This window comes from Silene latifolia, chromosome 1, assembly GCF_048544455.1.
Source record: "Silene latifolia isolate original U9 population chromosome 1, ASM4854445v1, whole genome shotgun sequence".
Classification (NCBI taxonomy): Eukaryota; Viridiplantae; Streptophyta; class Magnoliopsida; order Caryophyllales; family Caryophyllaceae; genus Silene; species Silene latifolia.
Genome location: NC_133526.1, coordinates 157,180,300 through 157,203,712, shown reverse-complemented (window position 1 = coordinate 157,203,712; position 23,413 = coordinate 157,180,300). Strand labels below are relative to the sequence as shown.

Here is a 23,413-nt window from a genome sequence, read left to right as displayed (position 1 = left end):
CGGAAATAAAGTGGAGTAGAAGACTCCCTTAGGACCGCATATCGACCAAACACAGCAGGGGAGAGGTCGTGAATGAACATAGCAGCAGCAGTGGTCGATCGACCTAAAGAGGCAGTCGATCGACCAGGTGGGCGTGAACAGTAGCTCCTGTAAACCTGCAATTCAGTCGATCGACCAATGGTGCCAGTCGATCGACTGAAAATACTGCTGCAGCGTCTTATTTCTTCGTAATTGCTCAATGATTTGAGCTAATAAGCTCTAAATACCTGCACATGCACAATAGTACGCGCCCAAAATTGCGCAAAACCCAGAAGAATGTCTAAAGTACTTAAAAATTCTAAGCAAACGAAAATAAAAGCGAAGTTTTCGCGCACACAAAAGCAATAAAAAATAGTTCGAAAGCAATAAAGTGAAGTTTATAACGAACTTGATCAACTAATAGTTGATCAAAAAGGACCACGGTATGGCCCACTTCGTCGGCTTCTGGCTACTAGAGGTAGCCTCAATGGTGCTCATATTATCAGTTGCACCCTTCTTAGCTTCGACAGACGGAGAATTCAGCTGTTCAGCTTCGTCTTTTCCCCAATCAAGGATTTCCTTGGAATTATCGGACTCCAAATCTGCCCATTTCACCTTAACCGGCTCATCTTCCACCTCCTCGTCAGTCCCATAGCTTAAGCATCCAAGACCGCCTCTTGAAACGATCTGCTCTGTCTCAGCTGGAGCATCCAGCTGCTCTTCCTTCCCCAAACCAGCTCCTGCAATGTCTAAAACAACAAGTTTCTCCTCCTTCTTGCTCCCAGTCTGGGGCGGAGGGGTTAACACAGCAGTAGCAATAGGGACAGGCAATTTAGGAAGCACAAAATACGATTTCTTTTCAGAAACCGTGTTACAGGTGACAGGCCACATGGGATCCTTTTTCTTAGCCGGCTGGGCAAAAACAATAGAGTGTTTTCCCACTTTGAAAGTCAAGGTACCTAGACCGACATCGATGATCGCACCAAAGAAGCGGTGTGCGAGAAATGGCCTACCCAAAATGATGGGAATATGGTCATCCTCAGGCATGTCAAGGACAACAAAGTCAACAGGGAAGAAAAACTTCCCTATCTGGACGGGTATGTCCACTAGGACTCCTATGGGTTCGACCGCAGAGCGGTCGGCCATCTGGACTGTCATCTCAGTAATAGCAAACCTGGTCAGTTTAAGCTTCCTAGCTAGACTCAAGGGCATGACACTTATGCTAGCTCCTAAGTCACATAAAGCCTTTTCGATAGAAAAGGTACCTATGCTACAAGGGACGGAAAAACTGCCCGGGTCTTCTAACTTATGGGGCGCAGTGTGAGACAAGTAGGAGCAAGACTCTTTAGTTAACGCTACAGTATGAACATGTTCAAGTGATTTTTTCTTTGACAACAACTGTTTCATAAACTTAGTGTATGCTGGCACTTGGTTAACTAACTCAAGAAAGGGTACCTGAACATTTAAGCTACGAATAACTTTCTCAAATTTGCTAAAAGATACCTGTTCCTTGGTCGGCACGAGTCTCTCCGGATATGGGGCTGTAAGGAGCACCTTAGCCCTCTCCTCTAATTCGCGCGCGCCGGCGTCCTTGGACTTTGGCTGGAAGTCCGTCACCTTTTCTTTGTTGAAGCTAGACCCCTCCTCAGACCGTCTCAAATGAGACCCATTAACCGTCATTGGATCAAACTTCGGAGCCGGGACTGACCCATCAGCACTCGGGTCTGTCCCCAAAATTTTCGGGACTGTGGTACCCCGAAACAAGTGGTCTCGTAGATTAGTTGGCATTAAAGGACGAAACTCGTCAACATCAGCAGTGATATTGGTCGATCGACCACCCTCCTCAGTCGATCGATCGGGTTGTCTGATTCGAAGCTCCTGTAACCCGTGTTTCAGTCGATCGACTAGGTATGTCAGTCGATCGACTGAAATACCTGGCAGACGGCTGTTTTTTCGATTTATTCGTTACAGCTTTGTTTGGACTCGGATCTGCCTCATTCTTCTCAACAGCTTTCTCGACCATAGCAGGACCCTCAAGGGTGGACCCGCTCCTCAAGGTGATGGCATGTAGGGTCTCCTTTTGTTCGGGTTGAGTGGGTAGGTGTCCGGGAGCTCGAGTGTTACTTTTGCTAGCCAACTGAGCTATTTGGCTCTCTAGCAACTTCATCCCGGCCTCTCTTGCTTGGGACTCCTTCAGCAACAGATTCTTCAGCTCGGAAAATTCAGAATTTTGTGTTTGTTGCTGCTGCGGCACATAAGGAGGCTTTTGGTATTGCTGTTGCTTTTGATGCGGAGGTACATATGGCTGCTGCTGTGGCGGAGGTTGAGTTGGATTCAAAACATTCTGGCTTCTCCAACTCAAATTCGGATGCGGTGGCTCGTAGTAGGTGTTGTTCGCGCCTGTAGTGTTGAAAGGCAAGACAAGATTCAAAGGGACTAGGGCGAGTTCTTCGAGACATGGCCCTCAACTCCACACCTTTCACAAAGGAAGGGACCGTCAGAAACAGCGTTGACTTGGTATATCCCACCCTTAGAGGCTCCTCCTAGCTCATACTTGTCAAATCTCGCGGTGAGAGCCTCAAGTGCAAAGAACAGAGGAAGATTCAGCAGCTCTCCTCTGGTTCCCTCTCGAATTCCCATACTCGGCCTTGTGGGTAGCTAGATCGTCAATGATCTTCCACCCCTTGGTTGCTCCCAAATTTTCAAGCAAATCTCCCATTGGTCTGCAGCATCCAAAATGGCCCTCGATCGTCGTACAACCCATTGTAAAAATGATTGCACAAACTCCACTTTTCAAATCCATGGTGCGGTATGGTTCGCACTAACTTCTTGAATCGGACCCATGCCTCATGGAAATTCTCATCTGGCCCTTGTTTAAAACCCGTGATTTGGGCTCTAATAGCGATCGTCCTTGAAGCGGAAAAGTACTTCTTGTAGAACGCCAATGCCAATGTATTCCAATCGGTGATCTCCTGAGCGGCTCGGTCCAGATCTCTATACCACTCCCTTGCGGCATCACGAAGGGAGAAGATGAACATGGTCTCTTTGATTTGATCTCGGGTCACGCCCGGTGGTGGGGAATGGAGCAAAGCAGATGAGTCGATAAAGGTCTCCATATGTCTAAGTTGCATCTTCATTTGCAGCTCCCCAAACCGATTTCTCTCGACCATAGTGATGTAAGCGAGGCTTTGGTTCGAATTTTCTGGCATCTCCGTAACTCGAACCCCTTGTATAGATTGTGGTGTCGGCTCGGAAAAACTAGCTATACTTGCTTCCTCGGCCATGACTGGAATTTCCGGAGAAGTAACTGTCTCGGTTGAAGAAGTGGAAACGGGTGAAGATCGTGGGTCTTCTTCAAACGATTCGTTCTCGTGATAGCTTGACAGAGTACTCGGCTCTTCCTCTGTCGGTAATACTCTTCGTGTTCGCCTCAACTCGCGCAAGGATCTCTCAATCTGGGGGTTCAATGGTACTAATTCTCCACCCCGTGACTGCGCATAAGAGGAAACTACAACAAAATATAAGAACTGTTTAAGGAACGGATGTTCCTTAAACTAAGAAAGACTGAAAATTAAACAACTAAAATTAGGACTATTGCCTCCCAAGAACGGCGCCAAAATTTGATACCCGTCGTTGTGAGTACCAAAGATAAAATTTATAATTCCTATTAAGACTAACCTAGGCTAGTGGTAACAGTGGTCGATCCGCAAGGAGGCGATTTGTAAACTTTAGTTGATTAATGTTCAGTCTGAGGTAACTAATATGGGGGTTGATTTGAATTGTTCTATAGCTAAAAACAATAAAAGGAAAATACGAATTAATCAGATAAAAGAAGGGTACTAGGATGATCGGGTCATTATAGCTTCGGCGGCAGCAAACTAAGTCGATCTAAATCAAACACAAGTAAGGCGGGAAATAAGAGGTCCTCTCGGTCCACTCCTAACAAATAGCATCTCTCGATCTCGCTATAGGTCCCTAATGTCACTAATACTAACTTTCGTCCTGAAAAGCGACTAATGGTCTAAACTATACCTATCTTTCGATCTTAGCACAGTTTAGTCGAATTAATTGACGGTCAAGCAACCTACCCTACCTTTCGGTCTAATGGGTAAGTCACAAAATAAGTATCTAACTGGTCGCATGCATTCGATTCGTTAAATATAAGATTAAAAACAATTAAAACGAAAGATAACCTTACAAGGTCAGTCGATCGACCAACAATGTCAGTCGATCGACTGACACGCGGGTTCAGTCCGTGTTCAATCTAATGCCGCCTAACCATAAATCGCCTACATCCTAGCACTAACTATTTAGCTACTCATGGTGAATGTAAAAACAACAAATAAACTAACAACGATTACTGTATTCATGCTTAATGTAAATAATAACAGCGGAAATATGACAATTGGCTTTGGGGCACTAACTATCAATTCTATGCTAATATTGAAAGCAAGGCAATGAACTAAGATTAGGGCAGAATAAAATACCGAAAATTCCAGAGGAAAGATTAAGAACAAAGGTGCAGAAATTCCAATGCTAAAGTCGATATACCAAACCCTAATTACTCGAAAAATAATCTAAACTATTGTGATGTGAAACTTAATGTATTTTCTGATAAAAACTCGATGCCTATTATGATGCTCTTAGGTTACGTTATATAGAAACCAACGCAACAATTATTTCCTAAACCTAAGCTTCACGGGCCTTGAGATTCACGACTTTCTAATTCTCGTCTGGTAAAGAAATCTGGTCGATCGACTACTCAGGCTGGTCGATCGACTCCTCCTCAGCAACAGTAGCTTCTGGGATCCGATAGTTGGTCGATCGACTGATGGGTCCAGTCGATCGACCGGATGAGCTGCTACTTGACTTCTTTATTCTTCGTGGACTTGTCTTTTGGGCCTTGGATCGCGCACCAAGCTCGTTCCTTAAGTGATTCCTTTACGTCATTTGCAATGCAGATTACTCGGGGGCGGATTTGGCTTGATTTCCCATCGAATTCTTCACATTTCTGCAATAGAGCACAAAATACGGAAGTAGACGGAAATAGGGAGAAAAGCAACAAATATTACACAAATGAGCTCTGAAATGCGTGTAAAAAGAGATGTAAAACATCATATAAATGACACGCATCAAGAAGTATGAGCATGAATGTGGTAAGAAAGGATGAACGTGACTTCTACCTTGTGTAGTATATGAATCTTGTGGTAATTTACATGTGGGTATGATAAAATTTCACCTATGTACTGGTTTTAGAAGTATTGAGTTGCTATTGTTTGCCTTATTCATGTTTAAGTTGTTTTGTTAAGAAAAATTGATTTGTATGAAGACCGATTATGGAAGGGCTGTCTTAAAACTGTCATAAGTCGAGTTTTAAGAATGATATTGATGTGAGTAAAATTTGAGGTGATAGCTTGTCTTCTTACGATTCTAATGATAGGTCACACGCCCAAAACAACCAAGTAACGAGTGAGATATGACTGTTTTAGGAAAACTGGACGTTACTGAGAACTGTGCAGGAACTCGGCCGAGTAAGGCCTACTCGGCCGAGTAACTTGCGTATTCGGACGAGTAACCCATATTCGAACGAGTAATCTTTCTGTGACAATTTGGGTCAGCTTCTGGAGTCGAGAACTCGGCTGAGTGGTATTGTTACTCGACCGAGTATCCTGTACTAACCGAGTACGTCATGTTCTCAACCAAGTACCTTTTTGGGCGGTCGATTTGAGTCGGCGGCTATGTGCTTAGATTTATTTTGAGTCGTAGGTTATGTGGACATGCATGTTTTGGGTCCAAAAGCATTCTTTTACATATGTGACGATCTTGATACATAAGTTACCAGATAGTATGATGTGGAGGATACCAGCTTATGAAGGATATGTGTTTGGTAGTGAGGACATGGGTACACGTGATTGGGATGGATAGTGGAATAAGTGCAGTTGACGAGCTATTGAGATAAGGAGCACATTCTGCGAGCTATGCTGAGTGAATTAGTCGTTGGCTTAAGTGGTGTAGTGATTACCGTATATGGTCGGGTGATGATGAGAGTGGTAATGTAAACTCGAGGAATGTGAGTACGAAAAGTTTGAAATGAGGAATGTGAAATTTATGGTAATTTGGGATATATAGTGATTTCTGGAGAGAATTGATTATGATGATGTTGGGTGAGGAGATGTGTAATGGAAGGTTGTGATAAAAAAATTGGAAAAGATTGGTATCTAGTGAGCTTAGATCGAGGGATACCACAATGAGGAATTGTATGTAGTCGTCGTTATGGAGATTTCTATTACTAGAAGGTGAGCCCATTGTATAATCATTTGAGAAGTCCCGAGGTGAAGTGAATCTTGGTTTTCTAGTATTATTAAAAGAAGATGTAATCATTTAAGGAGAAATCATTGAGTGGGTGGATCTATCGGTGGGGAGTATAAGTGAGAACTATGATGAGAGGGATTGTTGATAAGAAATGAATGAAAAACAATAATATAGGCTAATATAATTTGATTTTTTTTTTGGAAGTAATGGGAAGAGAAGGGTGATGGTAAGTTGATTGAACGTTCACAAGAATTAGGGGAACGAAAGTAAGGAATCATGGAATTGTGTGATTCAACCATGAAGGTGTGAGTTAAGGGATATATATAAATTGCAGGATGACTTGTTAGTCATGAGTTTTGAGGAACTAAAGGAGTAGGAAATTGGTAGAGTATTTGCATGGTATGAGACTATGATGTTGAGCTAGGTGACGATATAATCAAGGATAAAATTTGAATAGTTGTTGAGGTAACTTTTGTTGATGGATTTAATGTTAGTTATTTGGGATGATAACCTAAGAGAGGAAATGAATTGCTATATTTAGAGGTGATGGTAAGAGAGTACTTATATGAAAGATGGTGGTTTCAGAGTGTTGTAACTAGTGGTTACGGATGATGTTAAATAGGGAAGTTAGCCGTTCTAAAGAGGTTGATTTTATAGAGGCCTGGTTGGTATGTATGGTTGCGAGGGAGTATAAGATGTGGATATAGGAGGTGTTTGCTAGTAGTTGGGTACATATAATATGGTTACGTCTGCCGGGTGGTCATAATTGTGCGGATGGACGGATATGTTATGAAGGGCATTTGAGTTAAGCTCGGGTGAGAGATATCCATTATCAAGTGGTAACTTACATGATCAGGATTGGCTAGTTAGATTTGGTTATGGGTCTATGATGTCTGTAAATGATTGTGTGAGGTTTAAACCTCATAAGTAGTGGTATGTTATGATATTCATAAAGTTATGATCTGGTTATTCTGTGTAATATGCGTTGTTTTATGATCCAGTAAGACGATATCGACAAAGGGGTAATGGGTGGTTGGATGAGTCGTGAGATGATTGCTGTGTCGGGACTCTGTCATACGGTTTAAAACTTTGTCGTCTAAGCTAACCAATCAAAACAATATTTATAATCTTAACTAACTACTCTTAGTAGAGTGGCAAGTAAAGGTTGGATCCCAAGGGATGGGTATTGGATTAAATTATCGGTTGTAGAGAGCTATATCTGAAAGAAATGTAGATTCATATACATATTAACATACTCTTATATGTCTAAATAATTTGTCATAAAATTAAAACGGATCTTATGCATGCAAACAATAATATAAATAGAGGAGAAATCATGTCCTTACATAGTAGATTTCGGCTATTAGGGCACAAGAGAGATCACCTTTCTCTTCTTGTTCTTGAGCTTTTCCAATGGAAGAATAAAGATCTAAGTGTAAGATCTCTCCCTATGTATTATACACAAGGCTCCTCTTAATTAAATTAATATTACAAATACTAGTTATAATATTAATCAAGGTAGAAAAATGGAACCAAAATATTTATAAACTCTTATATATTTCGGTTTTTAGAGAGATAAAGAGAGGATTTTTAATTCTCTCTAAAACTATATTTTTGGATGATGAGTTGAATGAATATCACTAATCTCTTTTAGTGTAATAATAGGTAAAATTATATGAAAAACCAATGATGGTTTTTCACATAAAAAACCGGGTGGAAGGGGGGCTTTTAGGGGAGCCAATGCATGAACACTTTTGTCTTCACAAGAAAATTAGAGTTGCATGGCTAGGATGTAGGTAATCATTGTGTTCTTATAGTAATTTAAACAAACACAATATTAGCTACCACTACCCCTTTATTTCGGCATTCATGGATTAACAAGTGATCCATTTTATTTTTGTCAATTTTAAATATGTCACATGTCACATGTGACATATATTTGTTGTGTATTTTTAACATATTAAAAATCAACGTATTAATAAAAAATACGTCACATACAAAAATTGACTTAGTAATTTCATAATTACTTATGCCAAAATTTTTACCAATTTATAAATCACAACTGATTGTATTTATAACAATTCATTCAATTTAATTGTTACATTAAACAATCTATTTCATCCGAGTAATTATACAATTTAATTACTCAGACCGTATCTCATTTAATCACATTTCAATATGATACGTAAATTTTACTTCCAAAATCGTCCGTCAATTTTCAGTAATTTAATTAACTCGTAACATTATACGATTAATTAAATGATCAATTAAGAGTGTTGCCCTTTAGGTATGACCTAGGGGTCAATCGATCACCACCGTCACACGAAAAGTAATGTCAAACTCTAGTCACCCAATCATTACCGATATATGTTGACCGAGTTGTGATAACAATGTTACTTCCCAATTGTATTCATTTTTAATGAGACTTAAACATGTGATCATCATGATCAGCAGTCGTGATCGCATTATTGTCGGAGGACACATATTCCAACAATCTCCCACTTGTCCTCGACAAGTGTGCGTCACCAATTCTCTTGTCCTATTACTATCTCCCACTCAATGCAAGGTGTCTTTCAGGTCGTACTTGCAAGTGATCATATCGAGAGTGGTTTCCTCGATCCGGAGAATAAGCGATTGACCGGATTTATCCACTCGGATACCTTCCGAGCGTGGCCACGCATTTCGATTCATTACTCCTCGAGTGGCCCCGAGATATTGTTATAACCCCGACTAGGGGTGGACAATTCCTATCGCACTCATTCCCTTCGACTAGCCACGACCATCATAACCCAAAATATGCCCATTTGACCCCATTTACGAAGGTCGTAGTAACACAAATCAAAGTTAATCAAATCGTGCCATCTTAGGCGAATAGTCTTTAGTCAAAAGAATCGACTCATTTGAATACCATAGTAGCTCTCGCCACGACCAGGCTATATAAATTTGCCAGAACTCTATAAGCGGTCATTAGGCCCGACAAAATGTTCCTAACAGTCTGCCTATGTGATCGACTAGTCATCCCACATGACTCTATGGCACTTGAACTTGCCATCAATCGCATCACACTCTAGCCACTTCGAGACGTCACCTCATATAAGTAACTATGGGCAAAAACAATGTTAATACATGTTCACTTTAACGGGGTTCAATTGTCTCTACAACCCGTTTGGATATAACAATGTTCAAGGTGAGTTAATAATAACTCAAACGACAAGTGTCGACATCACACCCGGGTAGTCAATATCATATTACAACCTTGTGATGTTTATCATAAGTGTAAACACTTATTGATCGCAATAGAAGTTTAACATCCCATGTGTCCATGTGTTCAAACTTCTTACACTTGCATTTTCCTTCACGTTCATGTTCTCTCTCATAGCATGAATCTTACCAAGTACACATCAAGATTCTCGACCTTGGTTTCGGTTCTTTATCTTGAAAGAACTTCCTTATCGATTATCTCATAACGAACGAATTTGCGATGAATAATACAACTTGCACTGATCAAGTATTTCATCCACACATAATGCACTAGGTATACGTTTTGTAGAATCTTGTAGTAATTGACAAGATTATTTAGCTTAGCACTTCTCATAAGTCCTAGCTTTTACTAGGAAAGATTGTTTTTGAATAACCTCTTATTCAACCAAGCATCTTTCCAAAAAACTTCTCATTTCTCTTTCTAGGCTTGAAAGAATTGGGATTCTCATAAATCCTCATATGTGCTCGGATTTTCTACAGTATGTGCAACCTCTTAACACACAATGGAACATTCCGTCAATCACCGAAATCGCTCATCGGATTCTACTCGAGAATTCATGACGTTTCTTTTATGGCTCACCAACCAATCATCATGCTCTTATGCATATGATTCAAAATTGGACATGTACATGATTATTCTAATGGCGGAAACATTAGTTACTAATAATCATGAGATCAACCGTTCTCGGGTTCAATGAACTACCATGATTTGCTAATGGTAAGCCCATTTTCATTCATATGAATAACCTATGTGTATGTTGATGTGATGTGTATCTCTTAATACTAATCCAACATCCCTGATGCAATTGGATTCATCATTGTCCATTTTCATCCAGAATTGAAAACTCAAAAGCTTCTTTATGAAAGAAGGTATTAGCTCGTCATTTTTTAATGAGTAATGGGTTTTATACATTCAAGGATGATAGCTCCCACTAAATTCCATGTCTTCACATGAGAATATCCTAACTCCCACTCAATTCAACATATTTCGAAATTGACTTCTCAATCAAAATATGTCAAGAATATAAATATAAATTGCCTTGCCAAGTTACTAGGATAAAACCATATATGTTCCCATCATATCCTTTCAAAATGCCTATTTTGAAGTGGTCTCATCTCAACCTTACGGAAAGAGATTTTAAATCTCTAACACACTTATGTCATAATGAAGTGTAGCAATGTCATTATTCAAATACAAATAATATTTAGAATACTTCCTTCGCAAATACCCTTTTGGAAGGAGATTTAACCATTTCATAGGGAGGTTAAGCAATGACACTTGTATGGTTAATACATTGGCTTATTGAAGATATCGGAATATCAATCTTTGCAACTTAATCTTGATTATAACTAGTATGTTACTTTGATTCATTTAGGCTCTTAAGTAAAACTCATGATTGAAACTATTTGTCAAATGTTTCATAAACTTAGTCAAAAACTCATTGAGACTTTACATTAGTCATTTTATTCCAAAACTTTCTTTTGGTCTCCTCGCGTAGTTATCTTGAGAAAAAAAAAACTCTTATGATTACTACACTTGGTCTCTTTAGTCATATAGAATTAACATGAGACCATAGATCTCATCTATTCGGCATACTATGTAAATAGATATACCTTCATTCAAATCATTTTCTATTGCGTAGATCTTCATTTACACAAGTACACAATTTTATCTTGCCTTGTGTGATGTGTCCTCATTTTTCTCCCACTCTATCTTTAGAATAAATACAGTAAACATTCAAAGATAGCATATGAGACACAAATTAATGATGTTGAATTATAAGGAGAACTACCTCATAGGTAGACTAATTGTTATTAATATTATATGTGTACTTGGTGATTGACATACCTTTAAGAGAGTTCATAGACTCAAAATCACTTTATAAATGATCATACACAAGCCTTAAGCATGTGGACATATAATGAAACCCGTCATTATAATTGTCTATTGGATCACTTTTAAGTGAATAATCTTATGTTTCAAAACGCAAGCATTTAAAGATGAAATTTTAGAACATAAAGGATAAATGATAAAACGGGTGACTTGGGTTGCAAACCAAGTCACTATCATCCAAAATACAAACCATTATCCAAAATACCTTTCCATGTCGAACACGGAAACTTAAAGTTCTAAAATTCAAAACATAATTTAAAATAAGACAATGAAAAACAAAGCTCCATAAAAGCTATCCTTAGCTTCTCCATGGTTTCTCATGCTTGTTTTTCTTTTCCCTTGTCTTTGCTTGGTGGAGGCCCTATTTACAATAAAAGGGAGATACATTATCACAACTTTGCATCACATTACCATAGTTGTATTAGAAACATAAAAGAAGGTTAGTCATTTACCTCTTTGGAGTGATCTTTCCAGACTTTGATATCACCAAGGTATTTGGAACAATTCCTTTTCCAATGTCCCATGCCATTACAATAATGGCATTTGTCAAGAGGACCCTTCTTGACTTTGGATGTGCTAGCTTCACAAGACTTAGCTTTGGTGAATGTGGGAGATTGCTTCTTGCCCTTTCTCCCATTCTTCTTGAACTTCCCCTTACTCTTTGTGCTTATGTTAAGCACATCCTTGGGAGGGTTCACATTTAACCCCATGTCCCTCTCGGCTTGCACAAGTAACTTGTGCAACTCCTCAAGAGACACATCCTTGTCTTGCATGTTGAAATTCACCCGGAATTGCACATATGCCTTAACCTTAGACAAGGAGTGTAGAATCCTATCTACGATGAGTTCTTTGGGGATTTCAACTTTTTGAATCTTCAAGGTCTCGACAAGCTCCATGAGTTTGAGCACATGAGGGCTAACCTTTTGGCCCTCTTTGAAGTCGAGATCAAAGAATGCCGCGGCCGCCTCATATTGGACGATCCGCGGAGTTTGTGAAAACATGGTCACAAGTTTGGAGTAAATCTCATTAGCATTGCCCATTTTGAAGGCTCTCCTTTGGAGTTCCGCCTCCATCGCAAATATTAATACATTTTTCATTGCGGCGGACTCCTTTTGGTAAGCCTCATAGGCTTCCCTAGTGGCCGCGGTGGACCTAGTGGAGGGTTCGGGTGGAGAGGCCTCGGTAAGGTAACGAAGCTTGTCGTCACCCTCGGCGGCTAATTTGAGTTGGGCATCCCACTCGGAGAAATTTGACCCATTCTTTTCAAGTTTACATCGATCCATAAAGGATCGGAGCCAAGATGAAGTAGCGAGTGGTGTAGCATTAGGAGTTGGTGTTGCCATTGTTATGAATAAGAAGTGGTCTACAAAACAAAATATAAGGAGTAAAACATTTGTCGCTTTAATTATACTCGTAAAAATGTATGATTTAAACAAGTTTTAAGCATTTTTCTAGTGACCTCTACCCAACTAGATAAATGATTCCAAGACCCAAATTCATATCGACTTAGGCACGGTATGGCCGATGAAACCTTTATCAATATAACTCGGTGGATTAACATTTTAATCGATTCTACTTTTAGAACTCTTGGTCGATAAAATTACTCTAATAATTATCTATAGCCCGGAACACATGCAACTACGGTCGCGAATACTTCCGTTGAGCTCAATCCAAATTTCGAATAAATGTGTCCATTATCCAAATCCACATCAACTTTGGCACGGTATGGCCGATGAAACCCTCATTAACATGAACTCGGTGGATTAACACTCATCACCCACTTCCCCTACGTAACAAGGTTTGTACCCCGGTAGGGCCGAGTGCACTCCCTCGCGAAATAGGTTTTCATGGTTTCTACTATTTGGTAAGGCTATGTCTCAATTGTTTGTTTTAGCGAGAGGTCATGTCAATTTATTATCTATCACGTTTTAAGTGAACTAAAGCGGTGAACTACGATAATTTTAATTGACACGGTCGATAAACTCGATAAAAGACAATGCATGTTTAGTTATGGCGATTTAGCGATGCATGTGACATAAAATAAAATGCAAGCATAAAGATAAATAAATCCTAGTATGGCCTTTCCTAAAATAGAAAAACTATTAATCTATTACATATTCGGAAACCAACTCCATTGGTCCCTTGAACTTCGGTTGTGGCACGCATCTCGAGGTAACACCGTCTTTATGTATCGCCATTCTTGAAGTAATCCGTCTTTTGGAACTCCGGAATGAATAAAATTACATAATAAATTACATAATTTCCTATTATACATTTGTAACTAAAATAAAATAAATCTATTAAATTACAAAACGGTGATACGAGATCACAATAAAAATTACAACCGAATCGATATTCCCATACATTTCGGGAAATACCAATTAAAATCTAAGGCCATACTAAGTAAAATTACATAATTCAAAAAATACATAAATTAAAATTATGACAATCATAAAGAAAAATGCAGCATTATAATATGTATGAACATGCTCAATTTTATGCTAAATCGCCTTTTAATTAGCCAATATCGTATATTACTCGGTTTTTACGGATTTGCGTGATTTCAACATTTTATAATCACAAAAATACATAAACTCATATTTATGCATAAGTTAATTACCCTAACCTCTTAGGACTCAAAATATAGTCTTCACTAATAATTTGACCATAATTAACTTTTATTTACAAAATTGTTCATAAATGGACCAAAATTACAAAAATAAGCTATTAAACTTCAAATAAATCACAAAATTTCAAATAAATTCAAAATTCAAAATTTAAATTCATGAACATTCTGGAAAAATCCATGACACTCATAATGTTCAAAATCTTAGGTTAAAAATTTGAAAATTTTAGGAAAAACAATGTTGCGGTTAATCGATATTTAATAAAATAATCATAAAAACATGGAAAAATTATTTTCATTAACTTTTCAATTTTAGATCTGAAAAATATAATAAAATGCAACATTAGACGTTTTTCCTAAGTCATAGATTATGTTTTATTAATTTTACACTAATAATGTCACTATTTATGCTAATTTTTCTTCAAAAATTCATAAATCATGCTAAAAGACTTCTTTATAGCCAATTATTTTACACACATCTTGTAAAATTGCATGTGACAACATATTAATTTTCTATGACCAGATTCGAAATTTAACTCATATTAACCTATTTTTCTCTTAAATCCGAATTTAATAATGAAAAATTCATTTTTCGAGCATAACAAGTCCAAAAATTATGAAAATTTACAGGTTATCTCAAAATAATATATGTAACAACATATCCAAAAACCAAGTGAAAATTCGAAGTATAGCTATTTTTAGACCAAAAATGACATTTTTACTCATAAAATCACATTTAAATGCCATTATTGTAAATTATGAACAATAAAAATCCGAAAAATTAACCAAAATATCCTAAAACACTTTAGGACCAGAAATATTAACATGCATGTAATAATTTCGTGATATATCATAATAACACAAATTTTATAAGTTTTATTTGTTATTCATATAACTCGGAAAAACTTTTAACCTATTTGCATGCAAACAACCGTGGCTCTTGATACCGATTGAAAGAAATGTAGATTCATATACATATTAACATACTCTTATATGTCTAAATAATTTGTCATAAAATTAAAACGGATCTTATGCATGCAAACAATAATATAAATAGAGGAGAAATCATGTCCTTACACAGTAGATTTCGGCTATTAAGGCACAAGAGAGATCACCTTTCTCTTCTTGTTCTTGAGCTTTTCCAATGGAAGAATAAAGATCTAAGTGTAAGATCTCTCCCTATGTATTATACCCAAGGCTCCTCTTAATTAAATTAATATTACAAATACTAGTTATAATATTAATCAAGGTAGAAAAATGGAACCAAAATATTTATAAACTCTTATATATTTCGGTTTTTAGAGAGATAAAGAGAGGATTTTTAATTCTCTCTAAAACTATATTTTTGGATGATGAGTTGAATGAATATCACTAATCTCTTTTAGTGTAATAATAGGTAAAATTATATGAAAAACCAATGATGGTTTTTCACATAAAAAACCGGGTGGAAGGGGGGCTTTTAGGGGAGCCAATGCATGAACACTTTTGTCTTCACAAGAAAATTAGAGTTGCATGGCTAGGATGTAGGTAATCATTGTGTTCTTATAGTAATTTAAACAAACACAATATTAGCTACCACTACCCCTTTATTTCGGCATTCATGGATTAACAAGTGATCCATTTTATTTTTGTCAATTGTAAATATGTCACATGTCACATGTGACATATATTTGTTGTGTATTTTTGTAACACCCCGATTTATGAAGGAGCCTTTAGCAAGACATTCCCTAATAAACCGGACTGTTACCATCTCGGTTTCCCGAGGTAGTGAATAACAAATTAAACTCCAAGGCAAAATATATAATTACTTTAACTTAATTATTACAAAACCTCTTTTACATCAAATTACAAGGAACTAACATAAATGAAAGTGAAAGTCTTCTAAATGATGATCTAGCTACTAAGTCTTCTGATCCAGTGTCTCACGCCCATCAAGCTCCCAGCCTATCTCATAAACCTGTCAAGCCTGCTCCCCAATATTTAAATCGTCACAGGTGTTCACGAATACACAGTGTCAACCACGAGGTTGAGTAGGGAATACAATGAAACAACAAAATATGATATGCATGCTCCTCCGTCACCTCCATCTCCATCTCAACTCATATCTCATAACCCGGAACACCCAGCCATACCGATCCCCGGTAGACTATATATCGACCGTAGCCGATCGCCCGGCTCGCTTGTTGAGGACACCAGGGCAAGTCTGCAGAACCCGCCTGGGCCTTATCACAACATCATCTTCACCACACCACATCACCACAACATCCTCCATCTCCAATGCATATGAATGCTCAAAAGAAATTAATGCAACACAATATATATATCTTTGAACTGATCAATCATAAAATCATGCCGGTTACCAAATGTTGTGATAACATACTCAATACGATCAATTCAGTCAATCACCTTCCAGTATATGAATCATAACGTAAATCAACAGCCACGAAGCAAGTCAACGTTCACAGTTTGGTCATACGAAACACAAACAAGTCAACACAATTCAACATCAACGATAATAAGTCAAGTGTATTTCCCTACCTTTTCGCAATCCAAGCACACACAAGCAATCACTTATGATCCTTCACTTATCCATCACCTACATAACATAATTATGTATAATTACCATCTACTCAGTCAATTAATCATGCACATAACCTAGACTCATCATAACTTAATAGGAATATCAATTTAAAGAACAAACACGACTTTTCCTGATTTTCCTGCTCATGGCAGACTCGGTATAAAATGAATAACTAATTCCAGAAAATTCGAATTGATGCAAGGCCAATTGAATTGGAACCCCATGAGTCTTAGCTACAATTTATATCTAACATGTTTTTCTCAAATTCCAAACTTATCAAGGGTTTTCAGACTGATTTCCAAACACTGACAGAAACCGTCGCATAAAAAGTATTGATTCATAAAACGAGTTTGACAAATGATTCTTAAGTAAAACCAACGCCTAACTCATCTAAACTCTTTAAATTAAATATATGAAAAAGCTCCAGCACCAATTCAATATCTAAATTATGTTTTAGAAGAAATCTTTCAGCCTCTACTGATTTGCGGACTTTTTAGATAGACGTTCACAAATAATTTCTTCAGAAAAAACTACACGGTGAAATGCTACCAATTTTCACAGGCATAAACTAGGCTTGGAATAAACATGAGTCTCTTCTTTAACTTTTTGCATCCCACTGCTTTAAGACAGGTAAAACACTCAAATAACACATACCGACGAATCTGGAAATTGCTGTAACTATTCCATTCATTTATCTCATACAATTTATAATCAAAAACCCCCAAACCAATTCTAGGGTTACGAAAATTATCCCAATACTACTATAATTATGCTAATAATTGAATAAAGAGGTAATATGATAGTCTACTTACGAAATAGGATGAGAATAGGCTGAGAAATCGCCTCGCAAATCCTCACGCGGCTCCCTTCACACACGGTTCCCTCTTCTCTCTTTTCTCTCTTTTCTCATGGTTAAAATGAATATGGTGATAGGGAGATTAGGGTTTGGTTATATGGGTTATACATATAGGATAGGTGCTATTAAGACGATACGGGCCTAGCCTAGTTAGATTAATTAAAACCCGAGTCACATAATTACCCGAGTCACAAATACACTACACGACCAGTGGTAGCTCGGCCTAATATAATATCATATTAAAATACCGGGTATTACAGTCTACCCTCCTTAAAAGAAACTTCGTCCCGAAGTTTAACCATAACAGAAACACATCATGTAACACTCCAACATAACCCACACAACGCATAACCAATATAGCCAAACTGAGAAATCACACATGAAAGTGTAAAGATTTTACAATCCTACCCTCCTTTAACATGGTTACGTCCCCGTAACCTTCATTATTATAACAAAAGTTCTCAAAATACTGCTAACAACTGAAAGAGGATAAAAGATTCACAACTCACGTTCAAGTTAACTAATCCCTACTAAAGACAATCAATATACAAGCTCTCTCAAGGAAGCTACGATTCTGCTATTGCTCTGACAAAGACATCGCCACGGATCGGAGCAAAAGCCACGTTGAATAACTTAAGACATTTCAGTATCAATCTAAACACTCTTCATATCAATCAATACATGCAATAACATTCACAGGATCTGCTTGTCAATCTAATTTATACATTACTACTCAGGTTACAAAGATGAAGATTCTTAGGTGCTCACATATGGTTCATGTCAAATAGCATATTTTCCAAGAAATATTGGTCGAATGACGAATGACGAATGCACATTGATTGGCAAATTTTACAAGCTTATTGGTGAGTCAGTCAAGCGAGTAAACAGCGATATTGGAAAGTTAACATACAATACTATCATACATAAAATTTCATTCTTGGTGTTAAATATATTTAAACTGCACCCAACACCATGACATAAAAGATTAAATGTATTTAACTACACCAATTTTACAAATATTCATTACATATCATGCTAATATCAACATACCATGTTAACACACAACTCACTTAAATCACCACATTACATTTCCCGTTTTGACATTCGTAACTAACCACAACCCACTAATTCACTACATGAACGAACAACATGACTAAATTAACCCACTATTTGTGACTCCGTTCTAGCTTCATTCCCCAGACTAGCAAATATCATGAAACCATACAACGGACAACATTTGGAAATCTCATTCAATTTATACTCACACGACAAAATTTAACTTCATTTTCAAAACTTTTACTTTCATCTTTGGACGGTGAATAACTTTCTTAACATAAATCTTATAACAGAGCCATCCATAGAATCCATTTAACTCAAAATCAGATAAACTTAACTCAATTCCTTCAAACAATACGAGCTTAGGTGTCGACTCATATTTCGTAATTTACAGGTTCATCTTATTCATTTCAGTCCTATCTTTACTAATGAACGGCTATTACCTCAACATCAGGATTTTAGTTGCACTTCTTTACTCAGTTATATTCACGGCTAACACGACTACAGCATTTAATCGGAGACCTTTTAGATAGTACACATTCCCTAGTGACGTCTCATCAAAGCATACGATTCGTACCATGATGTAAAGCAAGTAACTACAAATTAACCGTGTTCAATCAAAATTTTACCTCTTTATTACAGATCTATTTATCACGGGTTGCATGGTCACACAAAAGTATAAGTACCAACTCAATCACATGTTAAATTTTAAAACGATTTATCACGTCATAAGAACTAGACAAGAGTCTAACCATATAGTCAATATAAGAAGATTATTAGTTTAGATCGGAGGCACATTATAAAATTCCCTGTTAAACTCCTTACGGAACCATCGACTGTGCGTCATGAGTAATTAACTTAATAATGTAGAAGTCAAACAACTGAAATTACAATTGAGTATTAATGGTTATATGATTCACAATAACAACAAAATTACTTCCATATCACACATATGTTTAACATTTTAGCAACCATACCATTTAATTGTATCCATCAACTCAGTATAATTCATTTTCAGCAAAATAAAAGATATCGCATAAACAACTTAAACATGTACATATACCATCATATAACTTGTAAAACATTATCTATGACAAAAGATTAGCAAGGTGAACAAGTTCTCTGGTTTGCACGGTTTGAACAAATAGGCATCTCGCGGCTCAATTAAACGTAACTATAACGACTATCATTTAAACATACGCATAACATGTGAATCATCAAAGGGTTATCTCATTATAATTCATAACGACGGTTCGAGAATATATTTCAAATATCGTAACTATATCGTAACTATATCAAACTATATTTCAAATATCGTGACAATTGCAACAATCACCTTAGCATTTCATGACAATACAACTATGAACATATCCAATAAGGAGCAACAACACTATTTTATTATCATATCATAAGTTTAGGTTCAACTGAAATAAATTAATGCAATGAAAGTAATAAGTATAACTATAGGCACACAGACTCACATAAAAGACATTAGAACTCAGATGACATCCTACATGTGTGAACATTTAGACATACTCATTACTACCATCCATGTGTAAACATTTAAACATAATTATTATAAATATTCATGCGAGTATATTAGAACAATCAAGTTAACATTTAACGCCACCAACTTTACCAAGATATGACAATATAGTTTTATATTTATATATATCCGACCACTATTCAAATATGATGAACACACCAGAGATATTATAACATGCCAAGCATAAAATATGCAAACAACTGGACTCGTATAAAATATTTCACCCTCGATTAAGAATCAAATTAAGCTATTCAATTTCACTCATACTATCATGCCAACAATGTTATAAACTAAACTTTAATTTTTTTTTTTTTTTATCACTAGTTAAGATACATAACCAATGAATATGTGTGCTACTATCATCATCTAAGGACACTATAATTTCACATTAATAAGGCTCATGAAATAATCGAACAACTGCATGAAAACTCAACATAGCATTCACATTTTAAAAGTTATGATTCACGTTGTAACTTCCGAAAAAAATCACAAATAAATAACCGTTCAACGAAAACTTGAGTTATATTACTTTTTATAACATACAGAGAGTTAATAATTCGTGAGAAAAAGAATGAGGTCCAAAGCTCAAGAATTCAATTTTTAAAGGATTTTACAACTCAGTTGGTCCAAACAAGTATGTGACAGCAATTGGTCCGAAACTTGGGTCAGTTTGCAAAACTTACCATTTAATATAGAAAAATCAAGAATTTTCGTGGCTTATCAATTTGAAAACATATGCGAATCTTCTGATCGATGGAGTTGGAATTATGCAAAAATTATTAATACAATTTAAATGAGGATTTTTACAAAATCGTTGGTCGAAACATCACTGCACAGGAACTTCCTGACCACAGCCCACTAAAATATTTATTACTCCTAATCCGTACATCCTATAAGCATGAAACCAACGCCAAATGAACACTAACTCACGAGGCTATCTCTCATAAAATTTTCATCCATAGAAAATAAACATAAAAGAAATGGCAGTAAGGTCAATTAAAGAGTAAAATCAAACAAAACGAGTTTCAGCACTAGGTCATTCTTTACTATGTTACAAGCTCTTATGAACATACTATGTATACTAACTCATCCCAACTTAAATCTCACACTTTGTACTTACGTAAACATCTATCCCATAGAATCCCTTCGCATCTCGATCTACTCCTTACATCTAAATCACGATTGCTATGACTAGAAACAAGCAATTCAATAGTGTTTCTGATTACTATCACAATACTATACTAGCATGGCTTCGGGATCACATAACCGCATATCACTAGACATAATAACACTATCAACACGTCATTCACATCCATCCAGATAAATATCATCAATTCGCAATTATTTTCACGCTCACGATTACCACAATCCATCACTTCATTGATTATCAATCTGAACACGAAAATTTATTTCTCATCTCCACAACATCATATGATCACATCATCATTAATACAAAATAGTTACCGTAACGTTGTCCTACAGAATGGTTAGAATATATGGGTCTCAAGGTATACATCAACTCGATTATATCCAAGGTTTTCCTTCTAACTACCCCATTCACTCAATTTTCTCTCGGGTTACCTGGTTCAAAACTGAGAGGGCAAAAGAGCACGTATTAAGGGCGCCTTCTTATCCGCACTGTGAGCTCCTAACAATTTATTCCCAGGGGTTTATTTTATTTAGACACATCCTACGTTCATTGGGTTCATTGGTTTAGGCCTGAGGATCGTTCGCTCTGATACCACTTTGTAACACCCCGATTTATGAAGGAGCCTTTAGCAAGACATTCCCTAATAAACCGGACTGTTACCATCTCGGTTTCCCGAGGTAGTGAATAACAAATTAAACTCCAAGGCAAAATATATAATTACTTTAACTTAATTATTACAAAACCTCTTTTACATCAAATTACAAGGAACTAACATAAATGAAAGTGAAAGTCTTCTAAATGATGATCTAGCTACTAAGTCTTCGGATCCAGTGTCTCACGCCCATCAAGCTCCCATCCTATCTCATAAACCCGTCAAGACTGCTCCCCAATATTTGGATCGTCACGGTGTTCACGAATACACGGGGTCAACCACGAGGTTGAGTAGGGAATACAATGAAACAACAAAATATGATATGCATGCTCCTCCGTCACCTCCATCTCCATCTCAACTCATATCTCATAACCCGAACACCCACCCATACCGATCCCGGTAGACTATATATCGACCGTAGCCGATCCGCCACCTTGTTGAGGACACCAGGGCAAGTCTGCAGAACCCTTTGGGCCTTATCACAACATCATCTTCACCACACCACATCACCACAACATCCTCCATCTCCAATGCATATGAATGCTCAAAAGAAATTAATGCAACACAATATATATATCTTTGAACTGATCAATCATAAAATCATACCGGTTACCAAATGTTGTGATAACATACTCAATACGATCAATTCAGTCAATCACCTTCCAGTATATGAATCATAACGTAAATCAACAGCCACGAAGCAAGTCAACGTTCACAGTTTGGTCATACGAAACACAAACAAGTCAACACAATTCAACATCAACGATAATAAGTCAAGTGTATTTCCCTACCTTTTCGCAATCCAAGCACACACAAGCAATCACTTATGATCCTTCATTTATCCATCACCTACATAACATAATTATGTATAATTACCATCTACTCAGTCAATTAATCATGCACATAACCTAGACTCATCATAACTTAATAGGAATATCAATTTAAAGAACAAACACGACTTTTCCTGATTTTCTTGCTCATGGCAGACTCGGTATAAAATGAATAACTAATTCCAGAAAATTCGAATTGATGCAAGGCCAATTGAATTGGAACCCCATGAGTCTTAGCTACAATTTATATCTAACATGTTTTTCTCAAATTCCAAACTTATCAAGGGTTTTCAGACTGATTTCCAAACACTGACAGAAACCGTCGCATAAAAAGTATTGATTCATAAAACGAGTTTGACAAATGATTCTTAAGTAAAACCAACGCCTAACTCATCTAAACTCTTTAAATTAAATATATGAAAAAGCTCCAGCACCAATTCAATATCTAAATTATGTTTTAGAAGAAATCTTTCAGCCTCTACTGATTTGCGGACTTTTTAGATAGACGTTCACAAATAATTTCTTCAGAAAAAACTACACGGTGAAATGCTACCAATTTTCACAGGCATAAACTAGGCTTGGAATAAACATGAGTCTCTTCTTTAACTTTTTGCATCCCACTGCTTTAAGA

General features: G+C 36.9%; 1 non-coding gene across 1 annotated transcript; it reads left to right on the top strand.

Moving 5' to 3' along the window:
• Nucleotides 1-2,814: 2,814 nt before the first annotated feature.
• LOC141621850 (small nucleolar RNA R71) lies at nt 2,815-2,921 on the top strand. Its single transcript, XR_012532733.1, has one exon. It is a non-coding gene; the product is annotated as a small nucleolar RNA R71 (small nucleolar RNA).
• The last annotated feature ends 20,492 nt before the right edge of the window (nt 2,922-23,413 follow it).